This window comes from Suncus etruscus, chromosome 15 (assembly GCF_024139225.1).
Source record: "Suncus etruscus isolate mSunEtr1 chromosome 15, mSunEtr1.pri.cur, whole genome shotgun sequence".
In the NCBI taxonomy this organism is placed as follows: domain Eukaryota; kingdom Metazoa; phylum Chordata; class Mammalia; order Eulipotyphla; family Soricidae; genus Suncus; species Suncus etruscus.
The window spans coordinates 44,987,436-45,010,260 of record NC_064862.1 but is presented as its reverse complement, the minus strand read 5'-3'; the positions used below and the strand labels follow the sequence as shown (position 1 = coordinate 45,010,260).

Sequence of the window (22,825 nt, the reverse complement as noted above, 5' to 3'; positions counted from 1 at the left end):
ACATATTTCTTTAACTATCACGACCACCACCCCCCAAATTGTCCATCTGACTGTAGCCCCTATGTCACTCTAGATTGGGTCTTCTTTTCTGCAACTCCACTACTTGAGATTTCAATTCTTTTGGGTTTTGTTTTCTCTCAATTAGATAAAAAAAAAATGAGATCATTCAGTGTTTGGTCTTCTTTCTCTGATGTGTTGACAGGATTATTGGGTTTTTTTATTATTGAACTTTGTGAGTGCTTTATAGATCTTGGACATTAGCCATTTACATTATGTAATGTGTGCAAAATACTTTCTCCCACTCAGCAGGGTTCTCTTTATTTTAGCTTGGATTTAATTAAGTAATTATGAGCTACAAAATTGTTCACAATAGAGTTCCAGGAATGCAAATGTTCCATCACAAATCCAACCAGCAAAGTGAACTTCCCTCCACCATGTCTCCAGGATTTCTTCTATTCTCCAGCCTGCTTTCACTACAGGCACATTTTTAAGTTAGATTATTCTAATTTTGGCATTACAGTTTGTTATTTGGCTCTGTGATTTAGATACATAAATAGATTTACCTCCACACAACATTGTGACCTCTTCTTCCCCCCTCAAATTCTTTCTCATTTTAATGAAATTAATTTTTAATTCAATCACCACGAGATACATAGTTAAAAAGTCCTTTTGAGGCCGGAGTGATAGTGCAGTAGTAGGGCATTTTGTCCTTTTATTTATTTATTTATTTATTTATTTATTTATTTATTTATTTTTTGATTCAAACCAGGGTCCATCCTGTGTTAGCTGCATGCAAGGCAAATGCTTTACCATTGTGCTATTGCTCCAGCTCCTAAAAAAGTTGTTCTTAATTAAGGTTCAGTCATACAATGTCCATCACACATTGCCCTTCACCGTTCACATTTCCCACTACCAATGTCCCCATTTCTATCCCACCTATTCCTTGCTTCTTTGTCTGTCTGCCCTTATGGCAGACATTTTTCTTAGCTTTCTCTCTCTCACATTTTTTTCTTTTTAGAATACCAAAATACCAAAAAACAAATACCAATAAAATATTAGTCTTTTACGTTGACCTGGATCACAGGCCTAGAAATGACACAGTTCTTCACAACAGCTACAGGAACCAAATCCCATCTGGGACATCCTTATTACTGCTCAAACACCAACATGGCCCAGCTCTAATAGAATATCCTGACAACGAGGAAATTGGGAACAACTTGACCTAAGAGCAGGTTACCCTACCTCACCAGCTAACGATAAGACAAAATCAGAAGATTTGTCACCCTTTGGTCTGTGCAAAAGCCAAGATTGCGATCTACAGATGACTAGCTGATAGAACCATGACTGGGCAGTATGTGTCCTGGGACCAAGAAAAAAACCCTAGTCTAGGGTTTGATCTATGACCTGCACAACAACCATGATCTCTAATTCCAGAGGTATGACTGAGACAGTAGCAACTGAATGGATCTTCAGGTAACATAATGAAAGACACTATTCCAGGCTCCATCCTAGGATCAGCGCAAGGATCAAGAACACCAACCACAGAAGACTGATTAAAATGACACTAAGAGAACAGAACTTCTAGAACCACAAAGAAAGACTTCACCATAAGTTCCATCCTTGACCTGTGCAGAGACTGAGATCTCTAGGTACAGAGACCTGATTTTACCACCTAGGATGGAGCAGAAGTCTCCCATACACCACAAAAGCACCAATAGGAGAGTAAATGAACTAGAAAGGAGTCTATAGTTAATTCCATGACAATATACTCCAAGGGTGGAGAAACCCTATGTCTCTTAGGCCAAGGGAATTCTTTTTCAAATGATCCCAGTGTTTACTGTGCCTATGCAGGAGGGGAAAAAAAAGAGACAAAAAAGCACAAAATAATTTTTTTAAATCTATCTAGAGTTTGTCGATTTCTTTGATTTGGTGTGGATATTGAACTGGTTGTCTCCATTTTATTTATTTATTATTTCTTTCTTCTTTTCTCCCGTTTTGTGCTCTGTCATGTTTTTTATCGCAAGACCATGGCAAGTATGTGGTGCCTATCTTTATTGGTGCAGTGCTCACTGGATATTTTATTCGATACTTCTTTTTATACTGATGTGGTATTCCACCTTTTTTTTCCCCTTTGTCTCTCAAACCGAGGATGAGAACCTCTAGAAGGACTCCACCCATTTTTGGCATATTTGGTTTTTACCCCATTTTATTACTTTTCTCTTCTTCAAACAAAACCACATAACTTTAACTATCTAGTCCCACCTCCCAGTTAGAGGGGAATATAATGGAGTTACAATGACCAAACAGTTGAAAGATCACTAGGTAGTAAGCTAGACACAGAGGGGACCACCCATTCTAGCAGCCCTGGGGGTGAGGGTGGAGGCTATGGGAGACAGGACGGGAGAGGAGGTGGAGGGAGGACAATTTGGTGGTGGGAATTCCCTGATTCAATGTTAATATGTACCTAAAATATTGCTGTGAATATGTAAGCCACTATTATTAAAATAAAAATTATAGTAAAAAAAAGAAATCATGCTTTGTAATCATGTTAATGAGGGAGTATCATAAATATCACTTTACCTCCTTTCCCCAGTTCTCCGTAATGATCATTTCAAACTATCATTTCCATGGTTGTCCCTCCTCTCCCCTATGCATTCCCCTATAATTTATGGCAAACTTCCTACCATGGCCTAGTCCTCCTCCCCCACTGCTCTATTGCCTTGTGAATTATTACCATACTGTGAAATCACCCCTCCCCCAGTGCCATAAATTAATATCACCTGATGGTCAGATCCACCCACACCTGGGAGGGGTCTGAAATTTGGAATAAAGGTGTTGCCTGGGGATGTTGTATAAATATAAAAGAGTCCTAGTGTTGGGGTGTAAGGTGCCTTTAACCCCTTGGCCAGCGGGTCTGACGGTTGCAGGATAAGAGATTTATATACAGTCAAATGAAGTTTCAGGAGATAGCCAGATTACACAGTCCTAACCACCATGTGCATTTCTCCACATAGCTTCTTAGCTAAGATTTTCATGCAGCCTCTTTCAGCTGCCCTCCCTGATTGCTCCTTTGTCTTCTTTCATTTCCCCCAGGTTTTATTCCAAACCTCAGCCTCTCCAAAGTGTGGGTGGAATAAACATGAAGTTGGAGAAGGGGGACACCCACATGGAGGAGAAGGGGAGAGAGATAAAAAAGGAGCAAGGAATCATGAAGAGGAATAGAGAAGAAACTGCTTGGAAAAAACTTATCTTAGAAGCCATGTGAGGAAATGCACATGGGCTGTGAAATAAAAGCAAAGCTGGCTGACTCCTGAAACTTTAACTGACTTCCTGTGAATTTCTACAGTTGTACTGTGCCTTCAGACTTGCTGGTAGAAGTGGTAAAAGCACCATGCAGAGAAAGGCCTCACCCCAACCTAGGACACTATAATTTATATTTATACAACAGCATACTATATTATTTTATATCCCACAAATGAGTGCTATCATGGAGTCTATCCTACATCTGAATCATTTCACTTAGTACAATACTCTCCATATACATCCAATAACATATGTAAGGAAATTTTATTACTTCACTTTTCTGTAGTGTAATATTCCATTGTGTAGATGTATCATGGTTTCTTTATCTACTCTCTGTTCCTAGGCACTTTGGTTGTTTTGGATTCTGTGAAAAGTACTGCAAAGAACAGAGGAGTGCAGGAGGGTTTTGTACAAAGTATTTTTGATCGCTAGGGTAAATTATCATGAGTGGTATTATGACATATATCAGTTATTTCTAGATGGACTAGATGTTTCAAATAAAGACTTAAATTGTCCACTATATACACAGCAATCTTGAATTAACTGCACACATTTAATACAATCTATCTTGAAAATATGAACATTCAGCATCCTCCCCTCTCCAACTCCAGCCCGTCCCAGTACACAGTGTACATGGCTCAGAGGCGCTTTGTACAAAACAGTGAGGAATAAAATGTAGGCTTAAAATAGTGGTTATAACATAAAAAATGTCCTCTAAATTTGACCAATCCTGCATGGACCCTTGTTGCATTAATTATGAATGATAAAGTCCTAAAGTGCATGGATGGATGGTGAGGCCTTTCTTGGCCTGGTCCGGCACCTGCAGCCCCTATGGACTGGCAGGCTCAGGGGACCATATGGGATGTTGGGATTCTAACCACCGACCTTCTGCATGACAGGCAAACGCTTTACCTCCATGCTATCTCTCTGGCCCCCCATTAGGGCACTCTTAATTACCAACTACAGACCCCTCCAGCTGTGGGAGGGTTTCCCTTTCCAGGTGAGATAGGCAGGAAGTTGAGGGAGGGTAAAAGATCCTTGTTCTCTCCAGGTCTTCTGCTCCATGTCCTCTAGACAGTGGGAAACCGTGGTGGCCGGGAGTGCTCTTGAGTCTCACTCCCAGTGGTGATGTTGAGACCGGCTGGCTAATGATGTCCTCAAGAAAGACTCCAACCCACTCTCTTTCATGCAAACGCAAAGGGTTTATTATCCAGCATGCTGGGGCTCAACACAAACTGAGGCAAAGAGTCCCAGACCAAGATATGAGGGCCCTTTATAAGCTTTGTTAACCATCCGCAAAAGGAGTTAGTTATTAACCGTCAACAGAAGGAGTTATTAACCATCAGAGCATCGATTGGCTTCCATTAACCGTCAAACAGAAACAGAAGGGGGGGGCAAAGGAAGGGATTGGAACAAAGTGTCTCTAGGATTTAAGGGGGGCAAAGGGAGGGAATTTTGGCTTTCTTTTCAGTGGTAACAATCCCCTTTCAAAGTCATTTTCCAGAAGACATTTTTATGTCTGTAAGCAAACAGGCAAAATTTACAACATGTATCGCTTCCACATTATCTCATACGTCGGCAACCTCTTTATACCTAGATCTAGTTGTAGCACACATTTACTTTTAAAAGGTTGGGGGTTAAGTTGAAAGCAGCTTTATCATGTTATGAACACAGACCTTCACGTTGCGGCCAAGAAATCTCCCCAAATAATGGTGTACATTTAGGTAGAGAAACCATTTTTCTCTCTCCAGGGTGCATTTATTTGTAGGACAAAGATCAACCGCCCGATGGCCCAGTAACCTTTCTATCTGCATCAGTTCGGTTCATCTCACCACTGGACTCTTCAGCCTTGGTCTGCCGTTGTCAGGACAAGATGCGATGCGTTCTGCGTTTCAGACAGGATGTGACAGGAAAATCAGCCCAGGTCCCGTTCTTGGCTCAGAGAGAGAGAGGGGGCTGGCGTCCACGATGCCTGGCTTTGGAGGGCCTTGATGGACCTTGGAGGCATTTCACCTCGGACTGGGGCAGGATTGAACGTGACTCCCCAGACCGTTAGGGCCGGCGGGTCTGAGTTGCAAGAGGCTGCCGCCATTGGCCAAAGAGGCGGTGGGACGGCTAGAGGTTCACGGCTACTTCTAGGCCTGGAGACGACCAGAGGGCAGCCGCGGAGAGGACTCAAGGTCTTCACAATACCGAGTCCCCCGACCCATCCCACAACCAAGGAGGAAGCACCTGGAAGACCAGAGAAATAATCAGACATGTAAAGGCTTTAAAAGGCTTTTTCTTCCTTTACAAAGAATGTAAGGATCTAGTCTGAGTTTTTTAGTTTAGCCATTTGCCTTAGGCATTACCCATTATCTTATCCTACTTTGTGGGGCAAAATTCCATGATCTGGGAAGATTATGCACCAGGCCCTTAGGGATGACATATGTATTCAATTAATATTTGGGTATTAAATGCATTGGTTCAATGGGTACATTTGGAATTGCAAGGGGAGACTGAGGCTTCCTCTTAAAATATATTAATATAGTCATCCTAGTATTTTTATTTTCTTTTTGTGTGTGTGGGTCACACCCAACAGCACTCAGGTTTTGAACTCAGTAGTCACTACTTAGTGGGGTTCAGGTGACCATATTGATTGCCAAAGACTGAACCCTGGTTGGCCACATGTGTGCAAGGCAAATAAATAGTCTACATGCTGTGCTATTGCTTTGGTCCTGAAAGATTATTGTCAAGAAATTTTGTGCCATCTTTTTGTAGAATTATGTTTGGTGTGTCTTGCCTTAAATTAACCCTCCAGTAATTCTTTTATGGTTGGTTTTTGAGTCTGTAAAGCTCCTGAACTGTTGTTTATCCATGAAGCTGTGTTCATTTCTTTTAAAATTGAATGGATGAAGTATTTTGGTGAGGCATTTATCTTACTGAGTTTTGTTTTTCACTACATCCCACAACTGCCTGGAGGATTGCTTGCGAGAAATCTACTGTAATTTTTTTTTTTTTTTTTTTTTTGGTTTTTGGGTCACACCCGGCAGCACTCAGGGGTTACTATTGGCTCTACGCTCAGAAATAACTCCTGGCAGGCTCGGGGACCATATAGGATGCCAGGATTCGAACCACTATCCTTCTGCAAGCAAGGCAAACGCCTTACCTCCATGCTATCTCTCCGGCCCCTACTGTAAATCTTAAAGATTCTTCTTTGTATATCAGTTCCTTTTTTTATTTTTCTCCTTTCAGTATTCTATATCTATAATGATCATCATTTTGGGTAGAATGTGCATTGGAATATATGTATTTTGGTTTATTTTGTCTGCTACTCTTCAGTGTTTAAGATGTGAGTACAAGCGCTCTTGAGCTCTGACAACTTCTCATCAGTAATGTCTGTTGTTTTTTCATGGGAGTTTTCTTCCTGGGTCTCTGGGGTCCTAATTATTATTATGTTGTTTTTGTTGAATTTATCTCAAAGTTCTTGTGTCCTCTGTTTATTTAATTTTAGGATTTTTACTAACTTCTATTTATTTTAAGAATGTCTCCCGGGGCCGGGCGGTGGCGCTAAAGGTAAGGTGCCTGCCTTGCCTGCGCTAGCCTTGGACGGACCGCGGTTCGATCCCCCGGTGTCCCATATGGTCCCCCAAGCCAGGAGCAACTTCTGAGCACATAGCCAGGAGTAACCCCTGAGCGTTACCGGGTGTGGCCCAAAAAAAACAAAAACAAAAAAAAAAAAAACAAAAAAAAAAAAAAAAAAAAAAAAGAATGTCTCCCATCATGTGCTGTTATCTGGGCATTTTATGCAGCTCATTTTTGAGCTCACTGATTCTGTCTCCAGGAACTGTTACTTATTTTTTTGGGGGGGGGCACACCCATTTGATGCTCAGGGGTTACTCCTGGCTAAGCACTCAGAAATTGCCCCTGGCTTGGGGGAGGGGGATCATATGGGATGCCGGGGGATCGTAACCGTGGTCCTTCCTTGGCTAGTGTTTGCAAGGCAGACACCTTACCTCTAACGCCACCTCGCCGGCCGCAGGAACTGTTACTTTTATAGTGAGGCCTTTTCAGTTTTTCATTTTGCCTACCTAGTTTTTTGATTCTGTCATTTCTATTTTAAGTTTTCTTATTTCTTCTCTTGTATCCTTTTGAGTCCTGTTGGTTGTCTGTTTCATTGTTTCTTTGCATTCTTTGACACCCTCAACGTTTTTCCTCTAAAGTCATTCTCAGTCTATACTAATGTTTGATACTAGTTGGTAGTCTTCAAACTACCATTTTTATTTGCTAACTTTTGTAGGGTTCTGCATTCTTTTCCACTGTGACAGTGTGGTGGTGTTTTTTGTGTGGTGTAGTATGTCTCATTGACTGGTAGAAATGCACAGACACTGAGAAAAGCAGAGTGGCCACAATCTCCTGGGTGTGAAAATGTGTCCAAATCAGAGGAAGCCACACTCATCTGAAAATGTGTTTTCTGAACCACAAAGAGAACTCCACTGCCAGTTTGTCTAACTGCTTCAGTTTTGGGGGGGGCCCTTTTCTCATTTCTATAATTAGGTCCCAAGATAATTTATGCATCCCCCTATGATACCTTGCATTCCCTTATCCTTTTGATATATTTTCCAAAGTTATGTGAAATCATTGTGTATGTGTCCTACTTAATTCACTTAACATATAGTCCAATTCTATCCAAGTTGCATCAGATCGCATGATTTCATAATTACTTGCTGCTACCCACTATTCCTCTGTGTCTATATACCATATCTTCATTATTCAAACACCTGTTGTTGGACACCTAGGTTGAATTTATATCCTAGCTATCATGCATAGTGCTGCAGTGAAGAAAGGTGCAGATTTGTCTTTTTTGAATTAATATTTTATGTTTTCATAGTAGACATCAAGGAGTGGGATTTCTGGGTCCCATAGTAGTTCTATTCTTTTTATTTTGGGAAGGGCACATCCTACCCCCCATGGTTTAGGCATAACTCTGATTCTGGTTCACAGATCACTCCTGGTGAGGCTCAGGAGACCATATCAGAAGCCAAAGATCGAACCCAGGTCAGCATTATTCCAGGCAAGCACCATACAACCACAGTATTACCACTATGGTTCTGTTCTTTTCTGAGAAATTTTCATATTGTTTTCTAGAGTTGAACCAAACATCTTTCCACAACAGTGGATGACTGTTTCCTTTCCACTACATTCTCACCAACATAGATAGTTTCCATCTATTGTTTTTTTAAATATGTGCTATACCAGTGATATACCTGATTGCTATCTTGCTTAGATTGCCCTGATAAGAGATGATGAACACTTTTTCTTGTGTCTATTGAACATCCTCTGTCTTCTTTATAGAGAAAAGGTTTTATTCATTTCCTTTACCCATTTTTGATAGGAATTTGGGGTTGTTGCTGATTTTTGTGAGTGCTTTCTTGGATATTAAATATGATGTATAGAGTGTAAATAGTTTTTAAAATGCAGTTGACTGTCTTTCAGTTATAGTCTTTATTTATTTTACTCTGCAGGAACTCCTTAATTTGATGTAGTTTATTTTTGTTGATGTTGCCTTTGCTAGTAATATAATATCATTGAAAATATCAAAAAAATTGTGACCAAATCTTGGAGTTTTCTGTGTTTAATTTATTCAGTGTATTTTATGAATAGTGGTCTGATTGCAGAGTTTCTTATCCACTTTGAATTGACTTTTGTGTAAGGTATGAGATATGGGTCCAGTTTCATGATTTTACACGTGATTATATAGTTTTACCAACACTATTTGTTAAAAAGCTTTCTTTACTAAATTCATGTACCTACCTCATTCTCAAGAATTAGTTGACCTTTGGGTACTCATTGGTCAAACAATATAACCTTATTTCAGTACCATGCTGTTTTGACTACTATAACTTTTAGTATAGGGTCAAATTAGGTAATAAGCTACCTCTTGTTTTCTTATTTCTCAGTGTATCTTCTATTTTTTGTGGTGTTTTATGATTCCATGAAAACTTTATTATTAATGATTCTGCATTCTTGTCAATGGGATTTATATGGGAAAAAGATATAATTATTTAGGTACGATGGTCATTTTGATAAATATTGATACTTATTATATATGAACATAAGATATTTTTCCATTTCCTGAGATCTTGTATATCTTTTACAAACAACTTGGCTTTATAGTATCACACCTTTTATTAAGTTGATCTCTAGGTAATTGATGATTTTGAACACTATTTTGAATAACATAGACTCTTTGATCTTGCTCTTCTAGTTCACTATTTAAGTATAAGAATATAACAGATTTTTATGTGTTTATTTTATAGCTAGAGATCAACTGGAGTGGGGCCGGAGATATAGCACAGTGGTGTTTGCCCTGCAAGCAGCCGATGCAGGACATAAAGTGGTTGGTTCGAATCCTGGTGTCCCATATGGTCCCCCGTGCCTGCCAGGAGCTATTTCTGAGCAGATAGCTAGGAGCAACCCCTGACCACAGCCGGGCATGGCCCAAAAACCAAAAAAAAAAAAAAAAAAAAAAAAAGCTGGAGTGGCCATATTAATATCAGATGACACAAACTTTGTTTTGTTTTTTTTTTTTTTGTTTTTGGGCCACACCCAGTAACGCTCAGGGGTTACTCCTGGCTATGTGCTCAGAAGTTGCTCCTGGCTTGGGGGACCATATGGGACACCGGGGGATCGAACCGTGGTCCGTCCAAGGCTAGCGCAGGCAAGGCAGGCACCTTACCTTTAGCGCCACCGCCCGGCCCCAGATGACACAAACTTTAAACTTAGAAAACTTATAAGGGACAAAGATGGACATCTTATACTAATCAAAGGATATGTACAACAGGAATAAATCACACTCATATATATATATATATATATATATATATATATATATATATATATATATATATATATATATATATATATATATATATATATGCAACCAATGAGGGACCACCAAAATATTTAATACAATTGTTGAAAAATCTAAAAAATGTCAATAGCAACACAATAATAGTGGGAGATCTCAACACTGTCCTGTCACACCTTGATAGGTCAACCAGGCTGAAACCCAAGAAGAATATACGATCTCTGAAAAGAGAAAAAGTGGACTAATAGATATATATGGCACTTCATTCCCAGAAAACTGAATACAAATTCTTCTCCAATGCACATGGGTCATTATCTAGGATAGACCACATGCTATCCCATGAAACATACCTCCATAAAATCAAGAGGATAGAAATTTTAGAGACTAACTTCTCAGATAAAAAGACACTAAAATTAGAAGTGAAGTACAAAGGGTCACAAAATTTTATCACCTAGAAATTAAACAGCTCACTACTTAACAACCAGAGGGTCAGAGGTGAAATCAAAGAGGATATCAAAACATTCCTGGAAACAAATGACACAAATTAACATAATTTATAAGATAGAGCAAAAGCAGTGCTAAGAGGAACATTTATTGCTTTGCAAGCACACATTAGAAAGGAGAAGGGCCTATATAAATTGTTTAATGATACAGCTTATAAAATTAGAAAATGATCAACAAAAGGAACCAAATAGGTAGGCAGAATGAAATAACAAAGCTTAGAGAAGAAATCAATGAAGTGGAAATTAATAATACAATCCAAAAGATCAACAAAAGAAAAAGTTGGTTCTTTTAAAAAAAATAAACAAGATTGATAGACCACTAACAAAACTCTCAATGAAACAGAGAGAAACTTAATAAACTGGATTAGAAATGAAAAGGGGAGATCAATACAGATACTGCAGAGATCCAAAGGGTAATCAGAGGCTACTTTGAGAAATTCTATGCCAGGAAACACGAGAACTTGGAAGAAATGGATCGATTCTTGGACACTTATAATCTTCTATGGTTAAAGCAGGATGATTTAGAATATTGAAATAGACCCATCACTACTGAGGTAATTAAAATGGCAATTAAAAGTGTTCCCAAAAACAAAAACCAAGGCCCAGATGGATGCACTAATGAATTCTTTTAAACCTTTCAAGAGGGGCCCGAAGAGATAGCATAGCGGTGTTTGCCTTGCAAGCAGCCAATCCAGGACCTAAGGTGGTTGGTTCGAATCCCTTGCATATGGTCCCCCGTGCCTGCCAGGAGCTATTTTTGACAGACAGCCAGGAGTAACCCCTGAGCATTGCCGGGTGTGGCCCAAAAACAAACAAAAAAAACCTTTTTCAGCCTCTTTCATAAAATAGAAAAATCAGGAATACTCCCAAATTGTTTTTATGAAGCTAACACCACCTTGATACCAAAACCAGACAGAGATGTTGCAATAAAAGAAAACTACAGTCCAATATCCCTTATGAACACAGATGCAAAGATCCTCAAAATTATAGAATCCAATACTTCATCAAGAAGGTCATGGTCATGGTCACACCATGACCAAGAAGGTTTCATTCCAGGAATGCAAAAACAGTTTAACATATGAAAATCAAACAACATAATACACCATATCAACAAAAAGAAAAATAAAAACCATATGATCATATCAATAGATGTATAGAAAGCATTTAATAAGGTCCAATACCATACCTGAAAAAAGAAAACTCTCATCAAGATGGGAATGGAAGGAACTTTTCTCAATATAGTCAAAGCCATCCACCAGAAACCAATGGCAAATATTCTCAATGGATATAAAAAGTCTTTTCTCTAAAATGTGGTACAAGACAAGGCTGCCCTCTTTTACTACTTCTATTCAACATAGTGCTGGAAATTCTTGCCATAGTGATTAGGCAAGAAAATGATATCAGGAGGTCAGAGTGGTGGTGCTAAAGGTAAGGCATCTGCCTTACAAGCACTAGCGTAGGATGGACTGTGGTTGGATCCCCCAGAATCCCATATGGTCCCCCCAAGCCAGGAGTGATTTCTGAGTGCATAGCCAGGAGTAACCCCTGAGCATCAATGGGTGTGGCCCCAAAACCAAAAGAAAGAAAAAAAAGAAAAAGAAAATTATATCAAGGGCATCCAGATAGCAAAGGAAGAAATCAAGCTCTCACATGTAATATATTTAGAAAGCCCTAAAGATTCTACCAAAAAGCTTCTAGAAACAATAGATTCATATAGTAAAAGTGGCAGGCTACAAAATTAACATGCAAAAACCAATGGCCTTCTGGTACACCAATAATAATAGAAAAGAAATGGAAATTTAAGAAAACAATCCCAGGGGCTGGAGAGATAGCATGGAGGTAGGATGTTTGCCTTGCATGCAAAAGGAATGTGGTTCAAATCCTGGCAACCCATATGGTCCCCCGAGTCTTCTGGGAGCAATTTCTGATCGTAGAGCCAGGAGTAACCTCTGAGCGCTGCTGGGTGTGACCCAAAAACAAAACAAAAAAAAATCATATTCACATTAGTGTCACATAAACTGAAATATCTTGGAATCCACTTAACTAAAGAGTTGAAGGACCTATATAAAGAAAACTACAAAACCCTGCTTCAAGAAATAAAAGAGGACACACAAAAATGGGGACACATACCCTGATTATGGATTAACAGGATTAACATAATTAGAATGGCAATACACCCCAAAGTATTGTATAGACTTAATGCAATCTCTCTAAAGATACCTATGACATTCTTCAAAGAATTGGATCAGACACTCCTGAATAGCTAGAGCATTCCTTGGAAAAAGGAATATGGAAGGCATCATTTTCCCCAATTTTAAATTGTATTACAAAGCTATAGTAATTAAAATAGCATGGTACTGGAATAAAGACAGACCCTCAGATCAATGGAATAGACTTGAGTTTTCAGAGAATGTGCTCCAGATATACAATCAAGTTTTGATAAAGAAGAAAGAAATGCAAAATGAAGCAAGAAAAGCCTCTTTAACAAGTGGTGTTGGCACAACTGGTCAGCCACTTGCAAAAAAGTGAATTCAGATCTCCATCTAACACTATGCACAAAGATCATATTTAAATGGATTAAAGACCTTGAGATCAGACCCAAATCCATAAGGTATATAGAAAAGCACATAGTAAAACACTACATGACATTGAGACTAAAGGCATCTTCAAGGAGGAAACAGCACTCTCCAAAGATTTGGAAGAAAAGACAAACAGATGGGACTATTTTAAGCTGAGAATCTTCTGCACCTCAAAGGAAATCGTGCCTAGGATACAAAACCCACCCACAGAATGGGAGAAACTATTCATCAAATACCCATCAGATAAGGGGATAATATCAAAGTATACAAGAAACTTGGGGCCAGTGAGGTGGCGCTAGAGGTGAGGTGTTTGCCTTGCAAGTGCTAACCAAGGAAGGACCGCAGTTCGATTCCCCAGTGTTCCATATGGTCCCCCCAAGCCAGGGGCAATTTCTGAGCAGTTAGCCAGGAGTAACCCCTGAGCATCAAATGGGTGTGGCCTCAAAAACCAAAAAAAAAAAAAAATAAAAAAAGAAGGAACTGACAGGACTAAACAAGAAAAACATCTAACCCCATCCAAAAAATGGGGAGAAAAAACACTTTGTCAAAGAAGAAATACAAATGGTCAAAAGGCATATAAAAAAAAGTTCCACATCACTAATCATTAGGGAGATGCATATCAAACCAACTATGAGGCACTATCTCACGCCACAGATACTGGCAAACATCACAAAGAACAAGAACAATTAGTGCTGGTGGGGGTGTGAAGAGAAAGGAACTCTCATTCACTGCTGGTGGGAATGTCAATTAATCCAGCATTTATAGAAAACAGTATGAAGATTCCTCAAAACACTGAAAATTGGGCTCCCATATGAACCAGCTAAACCACTCCTAGGGATATACCCTAGAACAGGGGTCTCAAACTCAATTTACCTGGGGGCGCAGGAGGCAAAGTCGGGGTGAGGCAGGGCCGCATAAGGGATTTTGCTTACCGAATATTCGCAATTAACAATTGCATTAGTAGGAAAAAAATCGCAAAAAATCGCATTAAACATTTGCATACCCCCAACGGAACTGCTCGGGGCATGCGAATGTTTAATGCAGTTTTTTTTTTTTTTTTTACTAATGCGATTTTTATTGTGATTATTCGGTAAGCGAATAATCGCGAATAATGCGATATTTGAAAGCCGGCCATGGGCCACAAAATGTACGGACAGCGGCCGCATGAGTTTGAGACCTCTGCCCTAGAACCTCGATGGCGAACCTATGGCATGTGTGCCAGCAGTGGCACGCGAAGGCCTTGCAGCTGGCATGCGGGAAGGTCCTCAATTAAAATATGTGGCGCAGCAGGAGGCGAGTGTGCTGGTGTCTGCTTTGCAGCTTACCTGGCAACAGGGCTAAATTGTCCGGGCATTGTGCTGCAGTTTGGGCACTTGGGCTCAAAAAGGTTAGCCATCACTGCCCTAGAAACACAAAAATACAAATCAAAAATCCCTTCCTAATGCCTACATTCATTGCAGTGCTATTTACAATAGCCAGACAGACTCTGGAAGCAACCAAGATGCCCTTCAACAGATGAATGGCTAAAGAAACTGTGGTACATATACTCAATGGAATATTATGCAGCTGTCAGGAAAGATGAAGTCATGGAATTTTCCTACACATGTACATCGACAATATTATACTCAGTGAAATAAGTCAGAGGGAGAGAGGTAGACAGAATAGTCTCCTTCATCTATGCATTTTAAGAAAATAAAATAAATTATTACAATAATACCCAGAGACAATAAAGATGAGGGCTGGAAGGCTCATGATATGAAGATCACCACAAAGAGCTGTGAGTGCAGTTAGAGAAATAACTACACTGACAACTCTGGTGACAGTATTAATGAGAGAAGTAGAATGCCTGTCTCTAATACAAGTAGTGTAGGGGGAAGAAGGGAGACTGGGACATTGGTAATGGGAATGTTGCACTGGTGAAGGGAGTGTTCTTTATATGACTGAAACCAACTACAGTCTGTAATCAAGGTGTTTAAATAAAGATATTATTTTCCTTTTTTTTCTTCTTTTTCTTAAAGATATTATTTTTAAAAAAGATAAAAAACATTTTTAAAAGGTGACCACTACTCAGAACTGATGAATTATGGTATTTTGATGTAATGGCATATTTCAAATATGTTGCCACATACCAAAATATCTAGAAGATAAATAGATTGGTCATTAACTTTCATTCTCCTTGCTTATATTTTTATTATTTTCTCCTACTTAATAAATACTTTTTATTTTTATTTAAATTTTATTTTATTGAAATCGCTGTAATTTACAAAGTCCTTCATATTGTTGTATTTTAGATATACAAATATATATCAGGGCTATACCACCGCCATCAATGTTACCTCCATTAATGTTACCAAAGTACCATCACCATGTGCCTGCCTTCCTGCTAGTATAACAGGTCCATTTTAAGTTTAGATTGTTATAATTTGGGTCTCTTGTTTCTATTGTTGTTAGCTTTGGCTTGCATATTTAGTTCCTCTCCTTTTTTATCTCCACCAATGCACCTGAGACCACTTGGCCCCTGGCCTCCATCCTTACTCCTTCCTTCTTAGTTTTACAGAAAAATGCAGAAATATGAGGTAAAACAAAGTAATTTGTGTCCCAAGGTTCTATGAAAACCTTGGAGTTCTAAAAGATAAAAGGGTGGCAGATTTTTGGCTCAGGCACAGAAAAAGTTAGGGAAAATGGAAAGTAAGACCTCTGGCCTAAAAACAAGATGTCCCTACCCATGAAATATCTTTTTTTTTTATGTAGCCCCATTCATAATATAGACCAGGCAAAGAGCCTAGGCTGAGGTGTATATGGGGTGCATTTACTATACCTCCTTTTTTATACAGTCAGTGTAAAGAACACAGCCTGTTGTAAGCTTTGGGAGGCCTTTTATTTTTCTTTTGATTTTATATATATAAATATATAAATACATATATATATAAATATATATACATATATATGTATATATACATATATATAAATATAAATATATACACACACACACATTCCCATCACCAATATCCCAAGCGTCCCTCCTCCCCACCCCACACTGGCCTGAACTCTAGACAGACTTTCTACTTCCCTCATTCAGTCACATTTTGTTATGATAGTCCTCAATGTAATTATTTCTGTGACTGCACCAAACAATCTCTAAGGTTAGCTTCATGCTGGGAGCTGGACCCTCCAGTCCTCCTCTATTTTGTCTCTGAGAATCATTACACAAATGTTTTACATTTATCTCAAAACCCATGAGTGAGATCATTCTGTGTTTATCTCTCTCCCTCTGACTTATTTCACGCAGCATAATAGATTCCATATACATCCATGTATAGGAAAATTTCATGACTTCATCTCTTTTTTTTTTTTTTTTTTGGTTTTTGGGCCACACCCGGTAACGCTCAGGGGTTAACTTCATCTCTTCTGATGGCTGCATAATATTCCATTTTATATATGTACCATAGTTTCTTTAGCCATTCATCTAGGGGGGCACATAGACTGTTTCCAGAGTCTGGCTATTGTAAACAGCACTGCAATGAATATAGGTGTGAGGAAGGGATTTTTGTATTATATTTTTGTGTTCCTAGGATATATTCGTAGGAGTGGGATAGCTGGATCGTATGGGAGCTAAACTTCCAACTTTTGGAGAAATCTCCATATCACTTTCCACAAAGGTTGGACTAGAAGGCATTCCCACCAGCAGTGAATAAAAGTTCCTTTCTCTCCACATCCCCGCCAGCACTGCTTGTTCTCATTCTTTGTGATGTGTGCCAATCTCTGTGGCGTAAGATGGTACCTCATAGTTGTTTTGATTTGCATCTCCCTGATGATTAGTGGTGTGGAGCATTTTTTCATGTGCCTTTTAGCCATATATATGAAATATCTTGTCATAAGACCATCTATAGGCTCTGGGCATATTATGTTGTCTAACCCCAAAGTCTTTTTTCATGGTCCCAGGAAAAGTTCTCAATCTTAGTTGTTGCAGTCAGGCTTCTGTAATTAAAGCACTTGGTTTTTGCATATTTTTCCCATTTTGAAGTCAGGGTGTCATGGAGTGTCTTCTGGTTTCATCTCACTTTCTGGAGACTGCAAAACGATTCTCTGCAGTCCATATAAGGAAATGTCTTTAAGCAGGAAATTCCCTTTCTAATCTCCCCAATATTTACTGTGCCTATGCAAGGAAAAAAAAAGAGAAGCACAAATTAATTTTTTTAGTTTTGTTATTGTTGTTATTTGTTGTTGTTTTGTGCTTTGTTTTGTTTTTATTTCAGGACTGTGGTTATTGAGTGGTTGTTGTCTATAGTGCTGTGGTGCTTTTCAAGTTTTTTGATTTTTTTATCCTTTATTTTTTTGTATTGTTGTTATGTTTTTCTTCCTTTTTCCCTTTCTTCCCTTAAATTGATAGTTATAGCCTCTAGAAGGACTCTTTCCATTTTTTGCTTGCTTGATTTTGCCCCATTTTATTTTGTTACTTTTTTTTCTTTCCTTCAAACAGAAACACATAACTTGAACCATCTTGCTCCGCTTCACAAATGGGAAAATAATGGAGGGTACCAAGACCAAACAGTCGTATGAACATTAAGTAGAAATAAAGAAATGATCAGACTCAAATCCAAAGCCAATGACAATAGACAATAGATACCTAATTGACAACATGCTAGACACAGAGGGACCACTTATACTAGCAGTCCAGGGGTTAAAAGAGGGGATATGGGATGTATGTTGGGAACAGGGGTGGACAACATTGGTGGTGGGAATGCCCCTGATTCAGTGTCACTATGTATCTAAAATATTACTGTGAAAGATTTGTAATCCACTTTGGTAAAAATAAAAATTAAAAAATAAGAAGCTGTAATAGGTTGTCCCTACAGAACTGGATGTACAGAGAGTGTGGGGCAGAATGAGAGTGATAGGGGACCTTGAGACACTGGTGAAGAGATATTAACGTTCAGGTGGTAGATGTGATGTTGGGGCATTGTGTTTTCAAAACTTCGGCATTAAAAATGTTGTAAATTGGGATGCCTTACTTTTAATTATATACGAAATACTATTCTACTATTTAAAAACTTGGAATTATGCATTTGGAGACAAAATAGATGGAATTTGAAATGATTATGATAAGTTAAATTTTAGCATAGTCATGTAATCAAAATAAAAAAACTGAAAGACGACTACCAAGTGATTTTACTCATATTTAGGATATAAATAACTAAAGTGAGTGAACTGACAAAAACCAAAATTGGACTGGAGAGATAATTCAAGTGTTAAAGCATTTAGACTTTATATTATATATATATGCAAAGAATTGGGGCCAGTGAGGTGGCGCTAGAGGTAAGGTGTCTGCCTTGCAAGCGCTAGCCGAGGAAGGACCTCGGTTTGATCCCCCGGCGTCCCATATAGTCCCCACAAGCCAGGGGCAATTTCTGAGCACTTAGCCAGGAGTAACCCCTGAGCATCAAATGGGTGTGCCCCCCCCAAAAAAACTCAAAAGAATAAATTTGATCTCTGGAACTGCATACCCACCCCAAGCACTGCTGGACATGATCCCTATACAAATTATATTAAAACAATTAAAAATCAAAACTATTATCTTATAAAAAGCAACTAAATTAGGAAAATGGGTTATTACCAGAAGAAAAGGCTGGTGGTAGAGGCAGAACAAAATTTAGAGATATTATTTCTTTTAAATCCATAAAGAAAATAAAAGACTAATAAACTTATTTACAGAGAAAACCAATTTTACATGTCTACCAGTAAGGGTTAGTTAATGAGGTACCTCTCTGTTCTTTATTTCACTGTAGACCTTAGGCAATTCAGTATGTTTTATGATTCTATACTATTTACATCTTTGAATAATGTGATTGGAATTAGGATGGGGGTTTAGTGATCTATATAATTATTTAGATAGACTAAGCCTATAGTACAATGGGTTTTTGTCTTGCATAACACTAACCTGTGCTCAATCCCTAACACCTTATATGTCCCCCAAGCCAAGAATAATAATCCCTGAGCACAAAGCCAGGAGTAATTCCTGAACACCCTACATGTGGTTTAAGAGCAAAAACAATTTAGAAAGGATTATTATTTGTATAATATTGATTCCTCAAATCTATAAGCATAAATATTTTTTTATTCAATGAGGTCTTTGTCTATTTCCAAAGTGACTATTTAGAATGTTATGGGTCTTTCACATTTTTGTTAATCCTATGATCTTGATGTTTTTGGATAATGCTATGAATTGAGTTTTGATAGAAAATTGGGCCCAGAGAGATAGCACAGCGGCGTTTGCCTTGCAAGCAGCCGATCCAGGACCAAAGGTGGTTGGTTCGAATCCCAGTGTCCCATATGGTCCCCCGTGCCTGCCAGGAGCTATTTCTGAGCAGACAGCCAGGAGTAACCCCTGAGCACTGCCGGGTGTGGCCCAAAACCAAAAAGAAAAAAAAAAAAGAAAAAAGAAAATTGGTGAATCTATTCAATTCCAAGGCAATATGAAAATGAGTAATTCATGGAATGAATCTAAATACCCACTAGAAGACAAATGGATAACAAAGAAATTATGCTTTATATACTCAATGAAAACTACTTGTATTAAATACTACAAGGAATAAAAAAGCAAACCTTGCGGGGCTGGAGAGATAGCATAGAGATAGGGCATTTGCCTTGCATGCAGAAGGATGGTGGTTTGAATCCTGACATCCCATATGGTCCCCTGAGCCTGCCAGGAGCGATTTCTGAGTGTAGAGTCAGGAGTAACCCCTGAGCGCTGCTGGGTGTGACTCAAAAACCAACCAAACAAATAAACCAAAACCCAAGAAAACAAAAACAAAAAACCCTTGGACTTTGAGGAAAATATGGTAATTAATATAAGAAAAGGAAGTGAGGGGTGAGGGAATAGGCAGAGAACATCATTTTTTATATTTTCATAATTTTTTGTGTGAACAAAGTGAATTACAAATTTTTTACAGTAACAATTTAGGTACATAGTGACATTGAATCAGAGGGATTCCCACCACCAGTGGTGTCCTCCCTCCACCCTTGTTCCCAGCATGTATCCCATATCCCCCTTCTTTGCCCCCGGGCTACTATAATATACTACACAGTGGTTCCCTCTGTGTATAGCTAGTTGTAGAATGGGTATTGATTGTGTTGTCGTTGACTTTGGATTTGGTGTTTAAGTCTGATCATTTTTTTTTAATTTCTACTCAATGTTCATATGCCTGTTTGGTCTTGGTACCATCCATTCTTTTTTCTCCTCAATTTATGAGGCAGAAAAAAATGGTTCAAGTTATTTGGTTCTGTTTGAAGAAAAAAAATCAGGAGGAGTCTTTCTAGAGGTTATGGATATCAATTTAAAAGAAGAAAGAGATAAAAGAAGAAAAACATAACAAAAACAAAAATACAAAAAAACAGAAACAAACAAAACAAAAACGACAAAAAAGAAAAATCAAACAAAGAAAAAATGAAACCAGCAACTACAAAAAAGCATCATAGCAATAAATACAACAACCAAACAATAACCACAAGCATGAAAGCATGAAATAAAAAGAAAAAAAGAGAGAGAACAAAACAAAAATTGTGCTTTATTTTTTCATAGGCACAGTAAATATTGGGGAGATTATAAAGGAAATTTCCCTGGCCTAAGAGATACAGGTATTCTCCACCCTTGAAGCACACTGTCATGGGAATAACTACAGGCTCCATACATGCTCTTTTTCACACCCCCAGGTCTTTTCATGGTGCCAGGAAATTTTTCTCTCAGTTGTGGATGATAAAATCAGGCCTTTGTAACTAGAGATCTTTTTTTTTTTTTTTTTTTTTTTGGTTTTGGGTCACACTTGGCAGTGCTCAGGGGTACTCCTGGCTCTAAGCTCAGAAATCGCTCCTGGAAGACTCAGGGGACCATGAGAGATACCAGGATTCAAACCACCATCCTTCTGCATGCAAGGCAAATGCCTACCTCCATGCTATCTCTCTGGCCCCTGTAACTAGAGAGCTTTATATTTGCACCAGTCATAGGATGAAGCCAGGGATAGAGTCTTTCTTTACGGTTCTAGAAGTTCTCTTCCATCACTGTTGTTTTAATCAGTCTTCTGTAATTGATGGTCTTGGTTTTTGCACCAATCCTAGGACAAAGCCTAGGATAGAGTCATTTATTATGTTTCCAGAAGAGAACATCATTTTGATAGTGCAGTGAGTCTAGAAGCTTCGTGGTAGGTGCAATGAAATGCTTGCATTTAGATGTAAGGCTACACTCTGCAAATTGATAGTACTATAATGAGTGATAGTATTGTGATGAGTCAATAAAATTTGATTTAGACATATATAAACAGTTTATCTAAATGTGTAATAATTTATTTGTTAAAAAAGAATATTTTGGCTAGCAAACTATAATAACATGGTTTTGAGTTGCCTTTGAACACTTTGAGTAGATGAAATCTCCTTGTAAGGGGAATAAACCTTGTAACATTATTCCATGTATATGACATTTTCCAAACCTTGGGGATTTTCCCTTTTTAAAAATTAATAGGTACTATCAAGCCCATTATAATATGACATTGATTTTTTGTCTAAAAAATTGAGCAGAGAGTATAAAGACATCATGGAGCCATGACTTCTGCTGTGGTCAGTGAGAAAGAAGCAAGGAGCCCAACAAAGTAAGTTAATAAATAACCCATTACATTTAGTGGTTATGGTAGAAGTGAATATTGAGACAGATATTTTTCTAAAAATCCTGAGAAGACAACTTCCAAGAAAGTGAGTAATAAGAGTAACCGTCCAAACTAATTTTTGATAGTAACTGATTAAGAGAAGATAAATTCAAACTCCCAGAAGTGACAAACTATCCACCTAAATGAGAACATTATCTTAATCATTTCAGGTTGATGAACAATCTCATCTTAGCTTTATAAATTCTTTATGAAATTTTCACTTTTCTAAAAGGAAAATAGTAGTATCATGATATACGGTTAAAGAGATACTTTATAAAATAAGAGTAAGGTAAAACTGGACCCAGGAACATGCAAGATTATGAGAACCTCAAAAACATTCTTTCTCATCTTTGTCTCTGATTTTCTGTGTTTTTATTTATTTATTTATTTATTTATTTATTTATTTATTTATTTATGTATGTTCTTGGGTCACAACCCAGCTACACTCAGGTTACTCCTGGCTCTACATTCAGAAATCACTGGCAGGCAAAGGGGCCACATGGGATGCCAGGATTCGAGCCACTGTTCATCCTGGAGTGGCTGCATGCAAGGTAAATGCCCTACCACTGTGCTATTTCTCTGGCCACTGTGTGTTTATTTTAATCTCAGCTTTTTTTGCTTTTCTTAATACAACAGCTCCACAGCAGTATTGCAGACTCATCTAATTTTTTTGGTCTGGATTATAATGACATGAAGAAAATATTCTGATTAACCCATCCCAGTCATGTGCCCACTTTTGGACTTAACAATTGTCCAATGTACCAATTGTACCTATCAAATGGACTAAACTACATGTTTTTATATGCATATCTTAGGAAAGTTTCTATTGCTATAAGAATTATATTAGATAATATAATTATATGTAGAACATTATCATAAAAATGTAAAGTAATTATA

The 22,825-nt window shown here is 38.2% G+C and overlaps 1 non-coding gene across 1 annotated transcript; it reads right to left on the bottom strand.

Moving 5' to 3' along the window:
- Window positions 1-15,978: 15,978 nt before the first annotated feature.
- On the bottom strand, window positions 15,979-16,110 carry LOC126031928 (small nucleolar RNA SNORA51). The gene has a single exon (XR_007503734.1). It is a non-coding gene; the product is annotated as a small nucleolar RNA SNORA51 (small nucleolar RNA).
- Between the last annotated feature and the right edge of the window lie 6,715 nt (window positions 16,111-22,825).